Source organism: Ovis canadensis, chromosome 1, assembly GCF_042477335.2.
Source record: "Ovis canadensis isolate MfBH-ARS-UI-01 breed Bighorn chromosome 1, ARS-UI_OviCan_v2, whole genome shotgun sequence".
Classification (NCBI taxonomy): Eukaryota; Metazoa; Chordata; class Mammalia; order Artiodactyla; family Bovidae; genus Ovis; species Ovis canadensis.
This window is the reverse complement of record NC_091245.1, coordinates 218,193,247-218,209,690: the sequence shown is the minus strand read 5'-3', so window position 1 is coordinate 218,209,690 and position 16,444 is coordinate 218,193,247.

Sequence of the window (16,444 nt, the reverse complement as noted above, 5' to 3'; positions counted from 1 at the left end):
TGTGTCCGACTTGTTGTGACCCCATGGACTAAACAGTCCATGGAATTCTCTAGGTCAGAATGCTGGAGTGGGTAGGCTTTCCCTTCTCCAGGGGATCTTCCTAACCCAGGGATCGAACCCAGGTCTCCCACATTGCAGGTGGATTCTTTACCAGCTAAGCCACAAGGGAAGATCAATCAATTAGGATATTCTTTCTAATCCCAAAGAAAGGCAATGCCAAAGAATGCTCAAACTACCATGAAGTTGCACTCACATCAGAAGCTAGCAAGAAAATGCTCAAAATTCTTCAACCTAGCCTTTATAGTACATGAACCAAGAACTTCCAGATGTACAAGCTAGATTTAGAAAATGCAAAGGAGACAGAGATCAAGTTGCCAACATTTGCTGGATCATAGAAAAAGCAAAGGAGTTCCATAAAACATCTACTTATGCTGCATTGACTACATTAAAGCCTTTGACTGTGTGGATCACAACAAATAGTGGAAAATTCTTAAAGAGATGGGAACACCAGACCACCTTACCTGCCTCTTGGGAAACCTGTATGCAGGTCAAGAAGCAACAGTTGGAACCAGACATGGAACAATGGACTGGTTCAAACTGGGGGAAGGAGTACAACAAGACTGTATATTTAACTCTGCTTATTTAACTTACATGCCATGTACATCATGTGAAATGCTGGGCTGGATGAATCACAAGCTGGGATCAAGACTGCTGGGATAAATATCAACATCCTCAGATATGCAGATGATACCAATGAAATGGCAGAAAGTGAAGAGAAACTAAAGAGCCTCTTGATGTGGATGAAAGAGGAGAATGAAGAAGCTGGCTTGAAATTCAACATTCAGAAAATAAAGATATTGCCATTTGGTCTCACCACTTCATGATAAACAGAAGGGGAAATAGTGGAAGCAGTGACAGATTTTATTTTCTTGGACTCCAAAATCACTGTGGATGATGACTGAAGCCATGAAATTAAGAGACACTTGTTCTTGGGAAGGAAAGTTATGACAAACCTATACGGCAGAGACATCACTTTGCTGACAAAGGTCCGTACAGGCAAAGCTATGGTTTTTCTAGTAGTCATGTACAGATGTGAGGGTTGGACCATAAAGGCTGAGCACCAAAGAATTGATGCTTTGAACTATGGTGTTGGAGAAGACTCTTGAGAGTCCCCTGGACTGCAAGGAGATCAAACCAGTCAATCCCAAAGGAAATCAACAATGAATATTCATTGGAAGGACTGAAGCTTCAATACTTTGGCCACCTGATGCATAGGGGTGACTTAGCAGAAAAGACCTTGATGCTGGGAAAGTTTGAAGGTAAAAGGAAAAGCAGGTGGCAGAGGATGAGATGCTTAGATAGCATCAGTGACCAAGGGACATGAATCTGAGAAAACTCCAGGAGGTAGTTAAGGACAAGGGAGCCTGACGCGATGCAGTTCATGGGATGCCAAAGAATCGGACATAACTTAGCAATTGAACAAAAACATGCCATACTATTGGTGGGAATGTAAACTTGCACAGCCACTATGGAGAACAGTATACAGATTCCCTAAAAAACTAAAAATAGAGCTACCATATAACCCAGCATTCACACTCCTTGGAAAACCATAACTCAAAAAGATACATGCACCCCAGTGTTCACTGCAGCACTATTACAATAGCCAGGACATAGAAGGAGCCCAAATGTGCATCATAAAGAAATGAGTAAAGACGTGGTACATATACACAATGGCCATAAAAAGAACCAAAGAATGCCACTGGAGCCACCTGGAGTTTGTCATACTGAGTAAAGTAAGTCAGACAGAAGGACAAATAACATATGATATGATATCGGTTATATGTGGAATCTTAAAAAGTGGTAAAAATGAACTTATTTACAAAGCAGAAATAGAATTGCAGATGTAGAAAACAGTCTTATGGTTACCAGAGGGGAAAAGGGAGGAGGGATAATTGGGAGATTGTGCCAGATATATATGCACTACTGTATATAAAATAGACAACTAATAAGAATCAACTGTATAGTTAAAAATAATTCTACTCAATATTCTGTAATGAACTATATGGGAAAAGCATCCACCCTTTTAAATATATATATATATATATGAATATATATAATGGATTCACTTTGCTGTATAGTAGAAAGTAACAACATTGCCAATCAACTGAACTCCAATAAAAACATTTTTTTAAAAGATGTGGTACATATATACAGTGAAATACTACTCAGCCATAAAAAAGAACAAAATAATATCATTGGTAGCAACATGGATATGAGAGAGTCATTTCCTAGGCAGGTTGATAAGAAGTCTAGGGGTCCCCAAGGAGAGAGGGGTCTGGAATTCTCAAGGAGGAAGAAAAGACAAACTTTTTTTTCCTTCTTTACAAGGGTTATATAACAACAATGTATTATGTATTCTGCCTGAGGACAGTCTCTGGATTAAACCTTCTGGCTAAATGTAAATTATGGGACTAGGTCTGATGAGCTCTTTACAACCTCCAGGCATTCTTTTGATTTACTGGAGAGTATATAACTCCATTGTTAACACTAGCAAGGGGGTACTCTTTCTACCCCCTTCTGATGCCTATGTCAGAAGCTTTCTCTATCTCCTTTATACTTTAATAAAACTTTATTACACAAAAGCTCTGAGCGATCAAGCCTAGTCTCTGGCCCCAGATTGAATTCTTCTCCTCCGGGGGCCAAGAATCCCGGCGTCGGAATTCAACAACAACCTTTCAGATACAATTAGAGATTATCATACTAGGTTAAGTAAGTCAGAAAGATAAACACCATATGACATCACTTACGTGTGGAATCTAAAATATGACACAAATGAACCATCTATGAAAGAGAAACAAAACAGGAACATAGAGAGTGGACGGAGAAGGCAATGGCACCCCACTTCAGCACTCTTACCTGGAAAATCCCATGGACGGAGGAGCCTGGTAGGCTGCAGTCCATGGGGTCACTAAGAGTCGGACACGACTGAGTGGCTTCACTTTCACTTTTCACTTTCATGCATTGGAGAAGGAAATGGCAACCCACTCCAGTGTTCTTGCCTGGAGAATCCCAGGGACGGGGGAGCCTGGTGGGCTGCCGTCTATGGGGTCGCACAGAGTCGGACGCGACTGAAGCGACTTAGCGGCAGCAGCAGCAGAGAGTGGACTGGTGGTTGCCAAGGGAGAGGACAGTTGGAGAGGGATAAATCGGAAGTTTGCAATTAGCAGATGCAAACTGGTATAAATAGAATGGATAAACAAGGTCCTAAATTGTATAACACAGGGAGCAATATTCAATATCCTGTGATAAATCATAATGGAAAAGAATGTGTGTGTGTGTATATATATATATATATATGTATAACTGAATCACCTTTCTGCACAGCAGAAATGAATGTGAATTATAAACTATGCTTCAATAAATTTTTTAAAAATAATTAGGATATGCAATGTATGTATAAAATACACAACCTTAAAAGATTTTTGTGCTGGGAATTCATCCAGCTTTGGCCTATTCCCTTGTGTGTTTTTGTTTTGTTTTTACTTTTCAAGTCATATACACTGAAATTAGGAGAGCTCCATTTTTTATTTAACAAAATGAAGCTGATTTGGAGCACTTATTGGTGAGCACTTGACATGTATCACCTCATTTATGCCCCATAACAACTCTTTGAGTTGAGTATAGCTATCCCCTTGAAGCAGAGAATGCTCAAGTAACTTGGGCAAGGCATGTAAGTGTTGATGGAGGATTCAAACCCAGCTCTAATTAGTTTCTAATGTCAGCATACACTAATCCTGTGCTGTACTGCCTACCAAAACCCTTCAGGACCTCTCCTATTGTGGTTACATTTAACTGATGTGAACGACAAAGATATTAGCATCGAACTTCAAACTCATAAATAATGTGGTATTAAAATAAGGTTTAAAAAAGTATTACAGGACTAGCAGCTGTAGCTTTGACCTTCAGGCTTGAGTCCATTTCTTCACTGGCAGCCTCTCCCCTCCTGGTGAAAGGTACCAGGGGTATTCATCCAAGAGTCAGATGTTTGACTAAGCGGTGATTGTCTTTCTAAAAAACAGACTGAGACTCCTCTGAAACAAGGAGTGAAAATTCTGGGTTCTGAGCTTTGGTTTCCTCCAAGGCAAAGCAACTTTTGAACTACATAATCTAAAGTACTTAACTTTATGATTCTATGAAGATTGGATACTTCTGAGATAGGTGAGCTTCTTTCCAAACTACAGTTCCTGGACTGATATGATTAGGATAACCAGATCCCCTTGCAACATCCTCCATATATGCACAGCCTTAAACTTAGGCTGAGAAAACTGACACCAAGTCAACTGTAAACATTTGCAATTTAGATTGCAAAACTGCCATTCAGAAAGATTGCCCAGCCAACACCAGTATTCTCACTGTTCAGGGAACACAGCACATTTCTACAAAGCTTATTTTCAGACGTTACCACACAGCGGTCAGGAAGTGACAATGGTCTAGGAAGAGGAACCAAGATGGCAGAGGCGCGTACGGGGCTCATTTTCCCCCACATACACATCAAAGATGCATCTATGTGTGGGACAGTTCTCACAGAAAACCAACTGGAAACTGGCAAGAGGTCTCCTATATATCCAAGCTGCAAGAAAGATCTCCATGTAACCAGAGTAGAACGGGAAAAGAATCAGGATGGAGCCGGTGGCCCTGGGAGGTATCTGAGGAACAGAAGGCCCACATGGCGCACCCTACTCTGGGGGCTCCCTTACCTGCTGAGAAATCTGCTGCGTCAGATAGAAGGGCTAGAGAAGCCTAGACTACCGAGGAGAAGTGCCCCTGTGCTGGCTTTCTAACACCAGGGTGGAGAGAAACACGCGCTAACGGCAGTGGACTCACTGTACTTCCCAGCTGGAAGGGGCAAACACGCAGCCCCCCTCACCCCACACTGCAGCCTCACACAAGATAACAGCAGAGATCTGGCTGCACAGGAACAGGGGTGCCTGGGGTGTGATCTGGGCCAAACTGTGGAGCCCATTTTCCATGTGTACAGGGTATAGGCCCGGCTGCCACGAACCAGGTGGCCCCACAGGAGCATGGAGGCAATGGGCGTGGAGTCTTGGATGGACAGGCTCTGGGAAGGAGGACATGACTGTTCATTTCCTGGTGGGAGTGCTCCACCTCTGCCCACTTCAACATCGGGGGCAGACAGTTCCTGGAGAGGTCCCCCACGGAGGCAGCCCAGGTCCCAGGAATCAGCACAGCCATCTAGATTCCTGTAGCCACACCCCCAGACCCCCAGCCTCCAGCCCCTACCTACTCAACAGCACAGCCTAGCACTAAGTCTCTGTCAAACACAACAGAGAAAGGGATGCTTTTGGACGGAACTGCAGACACCCACACAGGAGATGCACAGGTTCACTGTGACCACACGAACCTCACTTTCTTTAGTGGCCACCTGCTTCGGGGCAAGGCATGCACTCAAGAGCAATGGAGCATAATGAGACCTAACCCTCAGGGCTTCTACTTGAACAACTGGGGAGCAGACGCCACCCCTGACAAGGCAGTGACAGCCGTGGAGCAAAGAAGAGGCCTTACCTCAACCCAGCACAAGCTCTGGACACTGTACCACCACTTACAGCCCCCATCAAGGGGATAATGGTCAGCACAATCTGAGAAAAACTGTGGCTGAATCCATACCAAAAGCAGCCCTCACACCAAGAATACTGGACTCTCAGTCTACAGAGGGGTGTTCCCACATTAAAAATAAATGAAAACAACCAAACAAAACCTTCAACACCACAGTAGGTAACTGTTACTCCCCAATTCATACAGACAAAGAAAGTTAGGTAAAATAAAAAGCATAGGAACTACCCCAATTAAAACAATCAGAGAAATCCCCTAAAAGAACAAATGATGAAATAGGCCTCATCAGACTATTAGACCCCAATTTCAAAAAGAAAATAATAAAAATGCTATAGGAAATGTTCACTGCAACAAGGAATGAGGAACTGTAAAGATGAATCAATCAAAATCAGACAATTCAACTGCCAAGATAAAAACCAATCTAGAAGCAATGAATAGCAGACTAAAGACCTAGAAGAAAGAATAAATGATCTGGAAGCAAGAGTACAGGAAATCACCCAATCAAAATAACAAACAGACAAATGAAAGCAATGTACGAGATCTAAGGGATAATATATAAAGCATGCCAACCTATGCATAGTAGGGGTTCTGGAAGGAGAAGATAGAGAGAAAGGGATTGAACATGTATTTGGAGAAATGATGGCTGGAAACTTCCCAAGCCTAAAGAAGGAAACAGATATCCAGGCACAGGACACAGAGTCCAAAACAAGAGGAACCTGAATAGATCCACATTAGGGCCATATCATAATTAACATGGCAAAAGTTAGAGGCAAGATTCCCAAGGCAACAAGAGAAAGTGTCAGGTAAAAGGTAATCCCCAAAAGACTATCAGCTGATTTTTCAGCAGAAGTTTTGCAGGCCAAAAGGGAGTAGCAAGATATATTCAAAGTCTTGAAAGGGAAAAACCTGCCATATAAGATATTCTAGCCAGCAAGTTTATCACTTAGAATAGAAGAGATAAAAAATTTCTAAGACAAGCAAAAACAAAGGAATCAGTAATACTAAAAATACCCTAAAAGAAATATTGAAAGGTCTTCTCTAAATAGAAAAGATGCAAGAACCTATAGGAAAGGGCAAATCACAACAGGAAAGGCAAACACACAAAAGGATTGAAGATAAATAAGCCAGTACATTTTTTATAAATGGTTTTATAAAAATCCAAATTTTTATAAAAGTGATTATGACTACAATTAAGAGCAAAACTATAGCATAAAGATGTAAAATAGGACATCAAAATCACAAATGTGGGGAAGGGGGGTATTCAAGTGCAGATTTTTTAGAATGTATGATTATCAGTTGAAGCAAATACTATAGGTGTGGGCCAACATACTTGAAAACCACAGTAACCATAAATCAAAAACATATAATATATTCACAAATACCAAAAAGAAAGGAACTCAAGAATAATACAAAAGAAAACCATCAAACCACAAAAGGAAAATAAGTGAAAAAGAAAAACTACAAAATCTGGAAACCAAGATTTAAAATGGCAATAAATACCTATCGATAGTTATTTTAAATGTCACTGGACTAAATGCTCCAATAAAAAGACAGTGGCAGATTAAATTTTTTAAAAAACAAGAACCTACAATATATTGCCTACAAGAAGCTGAAAGTTGTGGTTTAGTCACTAAGCTGTGCCCAACTCTGTCACCCCATGGACTGTATCCCACTATCTCCTCTGTCCCTGGCATTTCTGAAGCAAGAATACTGGAGTGGGTTGCTATTTCCTTCTCCAAGGGATCTTCCCAACCCAGGGATTGGACCCAAATCTCGTGCATTGGCAGGCCAGTTCTTTACCTGAGCCACCAGGGAAGCAGACTGAGAGTAGAGGGTTGGAAAAATACTTTTCATACAAATGAAAAGGACAAGAAAACAAGGATAGCAATCAGATGAAACAGACTTTTAACACGTCTTTTTAAATTGAAGTATAGTGGATATACGATATTATGTAAGTTACTAATGTACCCTATAGTGATTCAAAATTTTTAAAGGTTATGTTCCATTTGTACTTATCATAAAATGTTGGTTATATTCACCATGTTGTACAATATTTCCTTGTAGCTTATTTTATACCTATTACTTTCCAACTCTTAATGCCCTACATCCCTAAATTACCCCTCTCTTCTTGCTTCTTCTCACTAGCAGCCACTAGTTTTTTCTCTATATCTGAGTATACTTTTTTGGGAAATTCATGTTTGTTGTCGTTTTTAGATTCCACATATAAGTGATATTACACAGTACTTGTCTTTCGCTGACTTTTTTCACTTAGCATAATGACCAATTCTATCCATGTTGCTGCAAATGGCAAACTTTTGTTTTTTATATGTGTGTGTATGTGTATATATGTGTGCGTGTGCGTGCATACACATGAGCTTACATGCTCAGTTGTGTCCAACTCTTTGTAACCCCATGGACTGTAGCTTACCAGGCTCCTCTGTCCATGGAATTTTCCAGGCAAGAATACTGGAATGGGTTGCCATGGCCTCCTCCAGGGGATCTTCTCGACCCAGGGATCAAACCCATATCTTTTGATATCCCTCATTGGCAGGCACATTCTTTACCACTGTGCCACCTGGGAAGCCAATAAGAAAAACACTAATTTGAAAAGATAGATGGACCCCAAAATTTATAGCAGTATTATTTACAACTGCCAGGATATGGAAGCAAACTAAGTGTCCATCAACAGGTGGATAAAGAAGAGGTGGTATGAGTGTGTGTATGTGTGCGACAATATTTGCTTTGTATATTTAAGTGCTCCTATGTTGAGTGCATATATATTGTGCTACACCTTTCTGGCCAGCAGAATCTCTGCTGAAAGGTCAGCAGCTAGCCTTATGGGAGTTCTCTTGTAAGTTACTTGTTGCTTTTCCCTTATCATTTTTAATAAAGGATATTTAAAACTGAACCACTTTGCTGTACACCTTAAACTAACACAACCATTGTTAATCAATTATGCTCCAATATAAAAAAAAATTTTAAATACTCTCTTTGTAGGGAATTCTCCTTAAAATGTAAATTGGTACAGCCACTATGGAAAGCAATATGCAAGTGAAATTGAAGTTGCTCAGTCGTGTCCGACTCTGTGAATCCACGGACTGTAGCCTACCAGGCTTCTCCATCCATGGGATTTTGCAGGCAAGAGTACCAGAGAAGGCTGCCATTTCCTTCTCCAGGGGTTCTTCCAGACCCAGGGATCAAACTCAGGTCTCCTACATTGCAGGCAGATGCTTTACTCTCTGACCCACCAGAGAAGCCCTGGAAAACAATATGGAGGTTCATGGAGGTTCCTTAAGAAACTAAAAATAGAGCTACCATATGACCTTGCAATCCCACTCCTGGGCATATATCTGGAGAAAAGCATGATTCGAAAGGATACATGCACCCCAATGTTCCCTGCAGCACTGTTTACAATAGCCAAGACACAGAAGCAACCTAAATGTCCATCTACAGAGGAATGGATTAAAAAAAAAAAAAAAGATGTGGCGCATATATACAATGAAATATTTCTCATCCATTAAAAAGAAAGAAATAATGTCATTTGTAGCAACATGGATGGACCTAGAGACTGTCATACTGAATGAAGTAAGTCAGAGAAGGAGAAATATCATATGCCATCCCTTATTTGCAGAATCTAAAAAGAAATGATACAAATGAACTTACTTACAAGTCAGAAAGAGATTCACAGACTTAAGAGAATGAATTTATGGTTTCTGGGGGGAAGTATGAGGGGAAGGGACAGTTAGGGAGTTTGGGATGGACATGTACACATTACTATATTTAAAATGGGTAACCAGCAGGGACTTAATGTATAGCATACGGAACTCTGCTCAGTGTTATGTGGCAGCCTGGGTGGGGAGTATATATGCATACGTGTGACTGAGTCCCTTTGCTTTTCACCTGAAACTATCACAACATTGTTTGTTGATTAGCTATTGTTGTTGCTAGTCAGTCGCTAAGTTGTGTCTGACTCTTTGTGGCCCCAGGGACTGTAGCATGCCAGGCTCCTCTTTCCTCCACTATCTTCCAGAATTTGCTCAAACTCATGTCCCTTGAGTCGGTGATGATATCTAACCACCCCATCCTCTGCCATCCCCTTTTCCTTTAGCCTTCAATCTTTCCCAGCATCAGAGTTTTTTTGAGTGAGTCGGCTCTTCGCATCAGGTGGCCAAGTATTGGAGTTTCAGCTTCAGCATCAGTCCTTCCAATGAATAGTCAGGCTTGATTTCCTTTAGGAGCGACTGGTTTGATTTATTGACTCTCAAGATTCTTCTCTAGCACCACAATTTGAAAGCATCAATCCTTTGCTGCTCAGCCTTCGTTATGGTCCGACTTTCACATCTGTACATGACTACTGGAAAAACCATAGCTTTGACTATATGTATCTTTGTTTGCAAAATGATGTCTCTGCTTTGTAATCTCACTCCAGTACTCTTGCCTGGCAAATCCCATGGACGGAGGAGGCTGGTAGGCTGCAGTCCATGGGATCACGAAGAGTTGGACATGACTGAGGGACTTCCTTTTCACTTTTCACTTTCATGCATTGGAGAAGGAAATGGCAACCCACTCCAGTGTTCTGGCCTGGAGAATCCCAGGGACGGGGGAGCCTGTTGGGCTGCCTGCCATCTATGGGGTCGCACAGAGTCGGACGCGACTGAAGTGACCTAGCAGCAGCTTTGTAACCTGCTGCCTTGGTTTGTCATAACTTTAGGGAGCAAATGTCTTAATTTCATGGCTGCAGTCACTATCTACAGTGATTTGGAGCCAAAGAAAATAAAAGCTTCTATGACTGTTTCCACTTCTGTTTGCCATGAAGTGATAGGACTGGATGCCAATATCTTAGTTTTTTTAATTTTGTGTTTCAAGCCAGCTCTTTCACTCTCTTTCACCCTCATCAGTAGGCTCTTTAGTGCCCCTTCACTTTCTGCCATTAGAATGGTATCATCTGCATATCTGAGGTTGTTGATATTTCTTCCAGAAATCTTGATTCCAGCTTGTGATACATCCAGCCTGGCATTTTGCGTGATAAACTCTGCATATAAGTTAAACATGGTGACAAAATACAGCCTTTTCCCAATTTTGAACCAGTCCACTGTTTCATTTTCAGTTCTAACTGTGGCTTCTTGTCCTGCATACAGGTTTCTCAAGAGGCAGGTAACGTGGTCTCATTTTCCCATCTCTTGAATTTCCCACAGTTTGTTGTGATCCACCCAGTCAAAGTCTTTAGTGTAGTCAATGAAGCAGAAGTAGATGTTTTTCTGGAACTTCCTTGCTTTCTCCATGATCCCATGAATATTGGCAATTTGATCTCTGATTCCTCTGCCTCTTTGAAACCCAGCTTGTACATCTGGAATTTCTCAGTTCACATACTCCTGAGGCCTAGCTTGAAGGATTTTGAGCATAAATTTGCTAGCATGTGAAGTGAAGTGAAAGTAGCTCAGTCGTGTCTGACTCTCTGCAACCCCATGGAATTTTCCAGGCCAGAATACTGGAGTGGGTAGCCATTCCCTTCTCCAGTGCTAGAATGTGAAATAAGTGCAATTGTATGGTAATTTGAACAGTCTTTGGCACTGCCGTTCTTTGGAACTGGAATGAAAACTGACATTTTCCAGTCCTGTGATCAATGTGAGTTTCCCAAATTCGCTGACATGCTGAGTCCAACATTTTAAGAGCACCACCTTTCAGGATTTTAAATAGCCTGGAATTCTGTCACTTCCACTAGTTTTGTGGGTAATAATGTTTCCTGAGGCCCATTGGACTTCACACTCCAAGATGTCTGGCTCTAAGTGAGTGACCACACCATTGTAGTTAATCAGTTATATTCCAATACAAAATGAGAAGTTTTTTTTAAAAAAAATTCTTTGTGATTGAAATGGCAAAAAGTTAAAGATAGTGGGGTTTTTTTTTTGATAGTGTTTTTTTTTTTTTAAAGATTTATATATTTCTTTTGGCTGCACTGGGTCTTTGTTGCTGTGAGCAGACATCCTCGAGTTGTGGCAAGCAGGGTCTACTCTTCGTTGCCGTGCACAGGCTTCTCATTGTGGTGGCTTCTCTTGTTGCAGAGCATAGGTTGTAGGCATACTGGCATCAACATTTGCAACACATGGGCTCAGTAGTTGTGGTGCATGGGCTTAGGTGCCCTAGGGCATGTGGGATCTTCCTGGACCAGGGATCAAACCCATGTTCCCTGTGTTTGTAGGTGGATTCTTAACTACAAGACCACTAGGGAAGCCCCCCAAATAGTGTATTTTGATGTGGTCCTCTTTGGGTTAATCTCTATGGGAGCTTCCACACTTCATGCACTTGGGTGACAGCTTTTTTCCTCATGTGAGGTGACATTTTCAGCTACATGTCTTCCATATGTTCTCAGCCCCTTTCTCATCTCCTTCTTGAACCCCTATAATGCAAATCTTGCTACTCTTGATATTGTCCCAGAGTCTCTTAAAGTGAAGTCGCTCAGTTGTGTCCAACTCTTTGCAACCCCATGGATTGTAGCCTACCAGGTTCCACCATCCATGGTATTTTCCAGACAAGAACACTGGAGTGGGTTGCCATTTCCTTCTCCAGATCTTCCAGACCCAGGGATTGAACCCAGGTCTCCCGCATTGTAGGCAGACGCTTTACCATCTGAGCCACCAGGGAAGTCTCTTAACTGTCCTTATTTTTAACTTTTCTCTTCCTGTTCAACATCAGTGAATACCAATACTGTTTTCCAGTTCACTGATCCATTCTTCTGAATTCTTCTGTCTATTTGTTGATGCCTTCTGGTACATTTTTTGTTTAAGTTATTGTATTCTTCACTTATTGTTCTTTGTATTTTCTAATTCTTTATTAAAGATTTCTCACTCTGTACATCTTATTTGGTATATCTATTCTTCTCCCAAGTTCTTTGATCATCTTTACAATCACTACTCTGAACTCTTTCTCAAGTGGATTGCCTAACTCCACTTTACTTTTTCTGGGGTTTATCTTATTACTTTGTCTGGAACATATTCCTCTTTCCCTAATTTTACCTAAGTTTCTGTTTGTATTTTTATGAGTCTGGTAGTTTACTCACATTTCCCAAACTTAGAGAATTGACTCTCTGTAGAGAGAGAGAAACATGTATGTCTAAGCAATGCACTCCACTCTAGATGCTCTAGCAGTTGCCCAAGGATCCCCATGGATCCTTCTATTGTGGCGAATTAAATGGGCAGTCTGGTAGGCATGGTTGATGCCCAGTCCAGTTGGTTGCCAGGCTTTGCCTTATGCAATGGCTGTAACTGCTGGTTGGCAGGGCCAGGTCATAAGGTGGCTGACTGCAGAGGGGGCCCTGGGACTAACACTAGCTCACTGGGCAGGGGCAGGGACTAGAAGACTTCAGGGCTGCTGCCTGCCCACTGGTGGGTAATGCAAGTTTCTGGGGTTAGTGCTGGACTACCAACAGGCCAAAATGGATCCTGGAGTCTGGTAGCAGGGCTCAGGGGTCCCAGAGCTGGTGTCAGATTGCTTGTAGGCTGGGAGTAGCTCCTGACAGAGCAGATTAGGTCATCAGAGGTGTCCCAAAGTTTGTGTTGGCCTGCTAGTTGGCAGGTTAGGGCTCAGCTGGTCCTGGGGCAAGGTCTAGCCTGCTGGTGGGCAAGCTTTGTAAGGAAGCTACAGGTTTGCTCTTTTCTTTCTATACAAATTAAGCCCCACTGGCTTCACAGCTAATGCTCTAGGGTCTTGTCTTCCTAGTGCAGGACTCCTGGCCTGAGGAACCCAAAGTTGGGCTCAGATATCTCCTGTGGGAGAACCTCTACAATATAGTTATTTCTCCAGTTTGTGTTTCATACACCCCAGGAGTATGGGGCTTGACTATATCGCAAGTCCACTCCTCCTACCCATCTCATTATGGCTCTTTCTTTATGTCCGTAAGTCATAGAAGATCTTTGCTTTAAGGTTCTAGTCTTATGCATCTTTGGCTATTCTGCAGATAGTTGTTTTATTGACGTGCTTGTGAGAGGAGGTGAGCTCAGGGTCTTTCTATTCTGCTATCTTGGCCAAAGTGTATAAAGATGTATTTTTTTTTAAACATTTTATGTTTAAAGTAGACTAAACTGAAAATTAGATAGGAGAAAATACATGCTGTCAGGGGCCTGTGATCAGGTTCCTTTTCTTAATTCCATCTTATCTAATCAAATAGAGACTTGAGAAAACTAAACAAATTCACTGAAAAAAAGAACATGATCCTCGGACAAAAGAGACTTTAAAACATAGGCCATAAAGACAAAGAAGGGCATTATATAGTGATAAAGGGATTAACATAAGAAGAGAACATTATAGTTACTAACATATGTACCCAATTTGCTGCTGCTGCTGCTGCTGCTGCTAAGTTGCTTCAGTCGTGTCCGACTATGTGCGACCCCATAGACCCCACCAGGCTCTGCCATCCCTGGGATTCTAAATTTAAACCAAATACTTGGACTGCAAGGAGATCAAATCAGTCAATCCTAAAGGAAATCAATCCTGAATTCATTGGAAGGACTGATGCTGAAGATGAAGGTCCAATACTTTGGCCACCTGATGCAAAGAGCTGACTCATTGGAAAAGACCCTGATGTCGGGAAAGATTGAGGGCAGGAGGAGAAGAGGACAATGAGGATAAGGTAGTTGGATAGCATCACTGACTCAATAGACATGAATTTAACCAAGCTCTGGGAGATGGTGAAGGATAGGAAAGCCTGGCGTGCTGCAGTCCATGGGGTCAGACACACTGAGAGACTGACCAAAAACAACAGCAGCAAACAAAGGGAGAAGCTGACAGAAATAAAAGAGGAGATTTTAATATCCCACTGACGTTAAAGGACACATTATTCAACAGAAAGTCAGGAAGGCAACAGAGGTCCTAAATGACACAATAGACCAGTTGAATTTAATTTCTGTCTATAGAACACTACATATAAAACCAGAACACTACATATGAAACCAGAATACACATTTTTTTCCTAGTGCATGTGGAACATTCTCAAGGGCAGACCACATAACAGATCATAAACAATCCTCAAGAAATATGAGAATAGAAATTACTTCAAGTATCTTTTTTGACCACAACAATAGGAAATGACAGGTCAACAAGAGAAGGAAAAAGGCAAAGAATGAACAACTGGAGACTAAAATATGCTACAAAACCCACCCCCACAAATGGATCAATGATGAAATGAAAAAGGAAATCAGAAGACACTAAGGTAAATGACAACAAAAATACAACCATACAAAATGTACGGAATGCTGCAAAAGTAGTTTAGGAGGGAAGCCTATGGCAATAAAGGCCTTCCCCAAGAAAGAAGAAAATCTGAGAACAACCTAACCTATCACATAGAGGAAAACAAAACCTAATGTCAGTAGAAGAAAGAGAATAGAGATCAAAGAAGTAATAAAATAGAGAACAAAGATCAATCAAATTGGTTTTATTGATCAATAAAGCTGGTTTCTTTTTTAAAAACTTTAAAAAAAAAAAACAAGAAAAGTAATAAACTTCTCCTCAAGCTAAGAAAATACTCAAACAAAAGAAATTAAAGGAGAAATAAATGATACAACAGGGATATCAAAAATAAAAGATTACTAGCCTTCCCTGGTGGTACAGTGATTAAGACTTTGCCTGTCAATCCAGGGGACATGGATTTGACCCTGCTCCGGGAAGATTCCACATGCCTTGGGGCAACTAACCCTGAGTGCCACAACTACTAAGCCCACTGTAGAGCCTGCCAGCCACAACTACTAAAGCCTACATGTCCTAAGTCCTGTGTTCTGCAGCAGAAGCCTGTGCAATGAAAAGCCCCACACGGCAAACAGGAGCAGACCTGGCTCACTGCTGCTAGAGAAAGCTGGTGTGCAACAATTAAGATCCAGCACAGCCGAAACAAAATGTTTTTACATAAGAGATTACTCTGAACACTTACATGATGACAAGTTGAACAACCTAGAAGAAATGACAACTTTCTAGAAACAAACACTCCCTGCAGACAAAAGTCCAAGACTGAATGGCTTCACAGGTGAATCCTGAAAAACATACAAAGAACTTACACTGACCCTTCTCAAACTCTTCCAAAAGAGTGACGAGGAGTGAACACTCCCAAAGTCATTCTATGATGCCACCATCACCCTGATACCAAAATCAAAGATACTACCAATAAAGGAAATCACAGGCCAATACATTTGATGAACATAGATATAAAAGCTCAACAAAATATTAGCAAATCAAATCAACACCATGTAAAGAAGCTAATGCACCACAATCCAGTTGGATTTATCCTTGGGTCATAAGGATAGGTCAAAATATGCAGGGAAAATCAATGTGCTATACCACATCAACAAAAGACAAGACAAAAACCACACAATTATCTCAATAGATGCAGAAAAAAATTCAACATCCATTCATGGTAAAAATTTACCAAAATGGGTATAGAGGGAACATTTCGCAATGAAAAGCTATTTATGACAAACTCATAGTTAATCTATTACTCAGTGGTGAAAGGCTGAAAGCCTTCTCACTAAAATCTGGAACAAAAGAAGGATGCACACTCTGACCACTTCTAATCAAGTCCTAGCCACAGTGATCAGACAAAAAAAGAAATAAAAGGAACCCAAATTGGAAGGGAAGATGTAAAACTATCACTATTCACAAATGACATGCTACTCTATATGGAAAATCCTAAAGACTCCACAGAAAAACTACTAGAACTGATAAACAAATTCAACAAGGTAGCAGGATATAAGGTTAACATATAGAAATCAGTTGCATTTCTTTACTCTAACAATGAAATGTCAGAAAGGAAATATTAAAAAAAAATCCC